This window comes from Salvelinus fontinalis, chromosome 9 (genome assembly GCF_029448725.1).
Source record: "Salvelinus fontinalis isolate EN_2023a chromosome 9, ASM2944872v1, whole genome shotgun sequence".
Classification (NCBI taxonomy): Eukaryota; Metazoa; Chordata; class Actinopteri; order Salmoniformes; family Salmonidae; genus Salvelinus; species Salvelinus fontinalis.
Window position 1 is genome coordinate 38,192,839 of NC_074673.1, and position 8,253 is coordinate 38,201,091.

Sequence of the window (8,253 nt, forward strand, 5' to 3'; positions counted from 1 at the left end):
TGACAGGCAGTGATATTCAATACGGCTTGCATACTCTTGCCTGCATATAGCTGATATAGGATTCAATCATTAGTCCAACAGTCGCAAACAAGAATTTCTATTGGACAAATTAAAGTATGTTTATCCCTGTTTTGTTCCGTTTGCTTCCATTTAAGAAACATACAGCCACGTTGTATTCCTTCTCGCGTCTATGCGCTCTCCTCCTCTCACTTCTTCCCTTCACTTGTGGACTTCAATGCACAACACATTAGCTGTATGTGACCAGGCAAAAAAAACTTTCCAAGCCAAACCGCTACATACAGCCTACATCGTTGTCACCATATTAGCTAAAGTAACGTCATAGTCAGTATAGCTAATAGAATTAACGCGTTAGTAAACCTGCTACAATCATGCAGTAAAGTTAGTGTAAGCAGTTACACCGGCGGGACCCGGTGGCAATAAATGAGTAAAACGAAAATCTTACCTTGACTTGGAAGAGTTCCAGTGTTGTGTTGGACAGTCATAGCCAGCTACAGTAGCTAACATAGCATCCCTCTGTTTGAGCAGGGTGTTTCAGTAGGCTAAACTAGCTAGCTGCATTTGCTAGCTAAATAAGTTGAAACTGAAAGTGAAAAAAACAAGAATCTCTCTCTATATATATTTATTTCTTGCTTGAGAACCATGAGGTTCAGCAGCTCCACCCCGCCTAACAGTGCAATCTGGCCAAAATATATGAACCCAGCAGACTTAGATCCTCTCCACCAAACTCTCGCCGGCCAAGGCGCCCTGCTCGAGCAACATGACCAAGCCCTGAAAACCTCTGTAGCACGTCGAGGAGTTTTCACGGAGCCTTTCTGACCTACAGGACCAAACCTTTGCCCAGGACTCGCAACCAGTCCATAGTCCTTCTCCTCCGCCCCCTGAGCCATTTGTTCCAGCCCCCGAGCGTTACGATGGCAACCTCAGAGCTTGCAGAGCCTTTTTGGTACAATGTTCACTAGTATTCGAGCAACAGCCCTACTTTTATGCTAGCGAACGGGCCAAGATTTCCTTTCTGATTGGCTGCCTCCGTGGAGCTGCGCTTTCCTGGGCCACGGTGGTGTGGGAGAGACAGTCTACCATCTGCTCCTCCTACTCCAGCTTCACGGAAGAGATGAAGAGAGTCTGACCACCCTGTCAGCTGTAAGGATGCCGCTAAACGACTCCTGTCCCTCCATCAAGTATCCCATAGTCTCGCTGAAATGGCGATCGAGTTTCGCACCCTTGCCGCTGAGAGCAGTTGGAATGAGGTGGCCCTTTAGGTAGCATTCCAAAATGCTCTCACTGAGACCATCAAGGACGAGTTGGTGTCCAGGGATGAGCCTTATGGACTCAATGAGTTCATCTCTCTCACAATCCGCATCGACAACCGTCTCCGTGAGCGTCGGATGGAGAGGGCAAGTTAGATCGCATGCCCAGTAACATCTGCTTCCTTGCCTTGTTCTCCATCCCCGCGTGCCTCCCTTCACCAGTACTGCAGGATGGGTAACCATTTGGAGTTCATTTTGTCACTCAAATTGTTTGCATTCTGCCCTTGCCCCTGCCTTGTCTGTGCCCAAGTCCATTCCAGAACCTCTGGACCTGTCAATAGTTCCTCCCGAGTATCACAAACTAGCTCCTGTGGCGTAGTAAGCACTACGCCCTGTCGCTGCCGCCTCATCGGCCATACGGCTGCCCCATTGACCTCCTGCCTGGAGCTCCTCTCCCCAGTAGCCGGTTGCATAACTTCTCTCGCCCCGAGCACGAGGCTATGGAGAGGTACATCCAGGATTCCCTGGCTGCAGGACTTATCAGGCCTTCCTCTCCGGTGGGTGCTGGTTTTCTTTGTAAAGTCGTACATAGACTTCTGTGGGCTGAATAACATCACAGTGAAGAATAAGTATCCCTTGCCACTCATCAGTTCGGCTTTTGCCCCCCTCTATGGTGCCAAGGTGTTCACAAAACTCGACCTCTGGAATACCTACCACATTGTTTGCATCAGAGGGGGACGAATGGAAAACTGCATTTAACACACAACGAGGGACTGGGCACCCTCGTTGCGGGCCCCGGACTGGGCACCCTCGTTGCGGGCCAAGGACTGGGCACCGTCGTTGCGGGCCCCGGACTGGGCACCGTCTCTGGGGGCCCCGGACTGGACACCGTCACTGGGGGCTCCGGACTGGAGACCGTCGCTGGGGGCTCCGGACTGGAGACCGTCGCTGGGGGCCCCGTACTGGAGACCGTCGCTGGAGGCTCCGGACTGGATACCGTCGCTGGAGGCTCCGGACTGGGGACCGTCGCTGGAGGCTCCGGACTGGAGACCGTCTCTGGGGGCTCCGGACTGGAGACCGTCGCTGGGGGCTCCGGACTGGAGACCGTCGCTGGGGGCCCCGTACTGGGCACCGTCGCTGGGTGCTCCGGACTGGGCACCGTCGCTGGGTGCTCCGGACTGGAGAACATCGCTGGAGGCTCCGGACTGGAGAACGTCGCTGGAGGCTCCGGACTGGAGACCATCGCTGGAGGCTCCGGACTGGATACCGTCGCTGGAGGCTCCGGACTGGGGACCGTCGCTGGAGGCTCCGGACTGGAGACTGTTGCTGGAGGCTTTGTGCCATGACTACTCACTGGAGGCTTCGTGCCATGGATCATCACTGGAGGCTTCTTGCCATGGATCATCACTGGAAGCTTCGTGCCATGGATCATCACTGGAGGCTTCTTGCCATGGATCATCACTGGAGGCTTCGTGCTATGGATCATCACTGGAGGCTTCTTGCCATGGATCATCACTGGAGGCTTCGTGCCATGGATCATCACTGGAGGCTTCGTGCCATGGATCATCACTGGAGGCTTCTTGCCATGGATCATCGCTGGAGGCGTCGTGTCATGGATCATCACTGGAGGCTTCATGCCATGGATCATCACTGGAGGCTTCGTGTCATGGATCATCACTGGAGGCTTCGTGCCATGGATCATCACTGGAGGCTTCTTGCCATGGATCATCACTGGAGTGAGGAGATGTATGGGCAGTCTGGTACGTGGAGCTGCCACAGGGCTCACCAGGCTGGGGAGACATACAGGAGGATTAGTTCTGGACGCAGGCACAGGACTCACCAGGCTGGAGAGACATACAGGAGGCCTTGTCCTTGGCAGAGGCACCGGATACACTGGGCCGTGAAGGCGCACTGGAGGTCTCGAGCTTAGAGCCTGCACAACCCGTCCTGACTGGGTGGTTATCTTCACCCTGCAAATGCGGGGCGCTGGCACAGGGCGCACTGGGCTGTACAGACGTACCGGAGACACAGTGCGCAGAGCCGGCGCAGGATATACTGGGCCGAGGAGACGCACTGGAGGTCTGGAGAGCAGAGCAGGGCTGGCACAACCCGTCCTGGCTGGATGCTCACCCTAGCCCGGCAGATGAGGGGAGCTGGAATGTAGCGCACCGGGCTAAGAACACGTACTGGAGACAGGGTGTGCTCCACCGCATAACACGGTGCCTGACCAGTACGACGCTCACCATGGTAAGCACGGGGAGTTGGCTCAGGTCTCCAACCTGACTCAACCTGACTCAGCCAAACACCCCGTGTACCCCCCCAATTTTTGGGGGGGGAGCTGCCTCTCGGGCTTCCTTGCTAGCCGTGTTCCCTCGTAACGCTGCCGCTCTGCTTTCGCTGCCTCCAGTTCCTCCCAAGGACAGCGATACTCCCCAGCCTGCCTCCAGGGTCCCTTACCCTCCAGTATCTCCTCCCATGTCCATTTCTCCAGATAGCGCTGCTTCCCCTTACCACGCTGCTTGGTCCCTTGGTGGTGGGAAGTTCTGTCACGGCCTTCAAAGGAACAGGACGAAAGCGCAGCGTGGTGACCTTACATATTGCTCTTTATTAGGATGACGCCAACAAAAACAATAAACAATACAAAAAACAACTGTGAAGCTTAAGACTATGTGCCACAAACAAAGTTAACTTCCCAGCCAAATCATAGAAATACAAAATCATAGAAAAACAAAACATAGAATGCCCACCCCAAATCACACCCTGACCAAACCAAATAGAGACATTAAAAAGCTTTCTAAGGTCAGGGCGTGCCACCTGCTGTTTTCCAGAACCTAGTCAATGATGTGCTGAGGGATGTGATTGGATGCTTCTTTTTTGTCTATTTGGATGACATTCTGATTTTTGTTCTAAAGACCCTGAGGCTCACCAGCAACACGTTCGCCAAGTTCTCCAACAGTTGCGGAAGAATAAGCTTTTTGTCAAAGCTGAGAAATGTGAGTTCCATGCTTCTTCTGTCTTTCCTGGGTTATATTATTGCACAAGGGGAGTTACGTATGGACCCCGCCAAGGTCATGGCAGTCACAGTGGCCTGCGCCCTCTAACCTTTAGCAGCTACAGCGTTCCCTGGAGTTTGCCAATTTTACAGACATTTCATCCGCAATTACAGCCGCCTCACCTCTACCTCTCCACTCCGTTCCACTGGACCCCTGAGGCAGAGGCAGGTTTCCTGGAACTCAAGGGCCGCTTCACTTACGCTCTGGTCCTCACTCAGCCAGACCCAGAACTCCAGTTCACGCCTCCAAAACCGGGGTAGGTACTGTTCTCTCAACGGTCCCCCTCTGATCAGAAGCTCCACCCATGTGCATTCTTTTCCCATAAGCTCTCTCCTGCAGAGAAGAATGTTGACGTTGGTAAACAGGAACTCCTGGCAGTTAAGCTTGCACTTGAGGAGTAGCGTCACTGGCTGGAGGGCTCTGTACGCCCCTTCATCATGTGGCCAGACCACAAAAACCTGTCCTACATCCAGACCGCCAAACGTCTGAATTCCCAGCAAGCCAGGTGGGCCTTGTTCTTCGGTAGATTCAACTTCACTCTCTCTTATCGCCCCAGTTCTAGGAATACCAAGCCTGACGCCCTCTTCCGTCAGTTCACCGCCAACAACACTGGTTCCAAGCCAGATTCTATTGTGCCATCTACCTGCATCATTGCTGCCGTCTCCTGGGAGATCGAGTCCTGTATCCACCAGGCTCAGCAGAACCAGTCTGACCCGGGTAACAGTCCTAGAAATGCTCTGTTTGTTCACAATTCTGTTTCTCTTTCTTCTTCAGTGGGCCCATGCTACCCGTCTCACCTGTCACCCTGGTATGAACCTGACCCTTGCCTTCCTGCGTCAGCACTTTTGGTGGCCCACCATGGAGTGGGGTGCCTGGAGTTTGTCTCAGCCTGCTCGGTCTGTGCCCGGAACAAAACCTCCACTTGACCCACTTCTGGTCTGCTTCGCACTCTTCCCATATCCAGTCGCCCCTAGTCACACATAGCTCTGGATTTCGTCACTGGCCTTCCCCCATCTACTGGTAACTCAGTCATCCTCACCATTATTCACAGATTTTCCAAAGCGGCTCACATCATTCCCCTCTCGAAGCTCCCTTCCTCGAGGGAAACAGCAGAACTGCTGGTATCCCATGTGTTTTGTCTGCATGGCATTCCCACTGACATCCTTTCCGACAGGGGACCCCAGGTATGGAGTTCCTTCTGTTCAGCTGTTGGTATCAATATCAGTCTTTCTTCTGGATATCACCCCCAGACCAACTGCCAGACCAAACGAGCCAACCAGGAGATGAGACTGCCCTATGCTTCTGTACGTGCCCCGTCGAGGCTGGCAGTACCTGGTGGACAGGAAAGGAAACGGGTCTGAGGAGCGCTGCTGGATGCCCCGCCGTCACATTCTGGACCCCTCACTCTTACGGGATTTCCACCTTGATAAGTGACGCCGATTATAGGGGGGGGGTGTACTGTTACATCTGCCCCTCCCACGCCCTCTACTGCTCATGCTGTGTCCCCCTAACCTGCTGCCACATCCCCAGTGCTCTCTAGCCGGCTCTCTCTGTGGGTGTATCTGATTGTGTGCTGGAGTCAGAGCAGATCCCCACCTTCTACAACCTGTTCCTTAATCAAGACATCTACAAATAATCAGCCCTGCCACTTCCACGCTGACAGATCGTAGCCTCTGCTCAGTCAGTTATCATTTCAAGCCGTTTGTTCCTGCATAGAGCTTATTATCCTGTGGTGCCTGTTTTCCCTAGCCTGACGCTGCTTTTCTCGCCGCTACAGTTCCGTCCGCTCGGACTCTTCGCCCGTTTCGCCAGTCCCTCGTCTCGTCAGTCCTGCTTCCCTGCCCTGGACCCCACTCTACGGCTTCCTTGGATTCCGCTCCGGACCTGCATACCCTGCTCCCCTTGCTGCAGCCTCAGTTCCTGGTTCCCTGCTACCCGCCCAAGCTACCCCTGGCCTGCACCCCATCTGCCCCCACTTTTCAATAAATAACTTGGTTACCTTATCCCTGTCTTCACTTGGGTTCACCTGCTCCACCCAGTGTAACATGAATTGTAGTTTCACATGTAAAAAACACTTCATGTGGACTTGCACGTTCACCTGTGAATCTAATTTGCAGGTTCACATGAAAGAACTCCACATTTTACGCCAATGTTTGTAAACACTGTATAGCCTGATTGGTGTCACACTTTTCACCATCCCTAGCAAACACACCTGAATTAAACTAATTGCATTTAACTGAAGCTCATGACTAGTTGATTATTGGAGGCAGGTGTGTTAGCTGGGGAAAAAGTGTGACACCAATCAGGCCTCCGAGGACTGCCCGAGGACTGGAGTTGCCCAGGCCTGCGTGAGTGAGTTAAATTGCCATTAATATCAAGTAAAACTGCTGAAGTTGAGAACAAAATTCTTAGTATTGCAAACAAAAATAATGATATTGAAAGCAAAATAAACCCAAAAGTATTGATAAGAATTGAATGTTAATGCTAAAAAGTTTTCTATACATTTTATAACGCCATTAAATGACACTGCACCCTCTTTCCTGCAACTTTCCCTATCTGTTTGTTACCCTGGGCTTTGCTTTCTCTGCCTTTTTCCAGTTGAAAGTGTTTGCAAATTCATTCCAGCAATAGCATCCTACTGCTGGATGGGAGACCAGATGTAGCTGGAAGTGGTGAAAATTATAATGTGAACAATGTGAGAAAAAAAAGTGTCTGAAAACCACATCTGACTCAAGTGATTTTTTTTTCATGTTTTTCTTTTTTGTGAAGGAAGGCTCCTTTGCATTAAGTGGATGCTGTTCCCTCTCTCTTTGCCCTGTACTGACTCTTTCCATGTGAGCATGTACAGGTACTCCATCCTGTAGGCTGTCTGTCTTTCAGGCTGACTGGCCACCATTTCGCCTTCACTTAACCTGAAGCTTCAGATGCATGTGTACACCTGTGCTTTGTGTCTATCTGTATGTATCTATTTGTTCACCTACAGTCCATGTCCCTCAAACTCAACTCTGGACCTCGATGCCATTTCCACTCCTTTTTTAATTGTTCCCCTCTAGTCACAGACTGATTTAGACCTGGGACACCAGGTGAGTGCAATTAAGTATCACAACAGAAAAGCATCAGGCTCCGGACCTCGTAGGGTAAGAGTTGAATACCCCTGGTATATGTCAATCAATTTACCTATTCAACTATCTACATTTTACCTATCTATCCATCCCTCCACCCATTTGCACATCTTCACTCACACACCACACATTCACACATGAATGCACGCGTACACACACACAGGAGTAACGCGCTCAATATGGTAGTGGTCAGACGAAGCAGATACTAAGCTACAGAACTGTTTCGCTAGCACAGACTGGAATATGTTCCGCCGTTTATCTGATGGCATTATGGCGTTTACCATATCAGTCACCGGCTTCATTAATAAGTGCATTGACTAAGTCATCCCCACAGTGACTGTTCGTACATATCACAACGAGAAGCCATGGATTACAATCAACATCGGCACTGAGCTAAAGGCTGGAGCTGCCGCTTTTAAGGAAACGGGACACTAATTCAGACGCTTATCAGAAATCCCGCTCTGCCCTCCGATGAACCATCAAACAGGCAAAGCGTCAGTACAGGACCAAGATCAAATCCTACTACACCGGCTCTGATGCTCGTCGGATGTGGAAGGGCTTGCAAACTATCACAGATTACAAAGGAAAACACAGCCACGAGCTGTCCAGTGACACGAGCCTACAAGACAAGCTAAATACCTTCTATGCTCGCTTCGAGGCTAGCAACACTGAACCATGCATGCTCTAACAGTTCCGGACGACTGTGTGATCATGCTCTAACAGCTCCGGACGACTGTGTGATCATGCTCTAACAGTTCCGGACGACTGTGTGATCATGCTCTAACAGTTCCGGACGACTGTGTGATCATG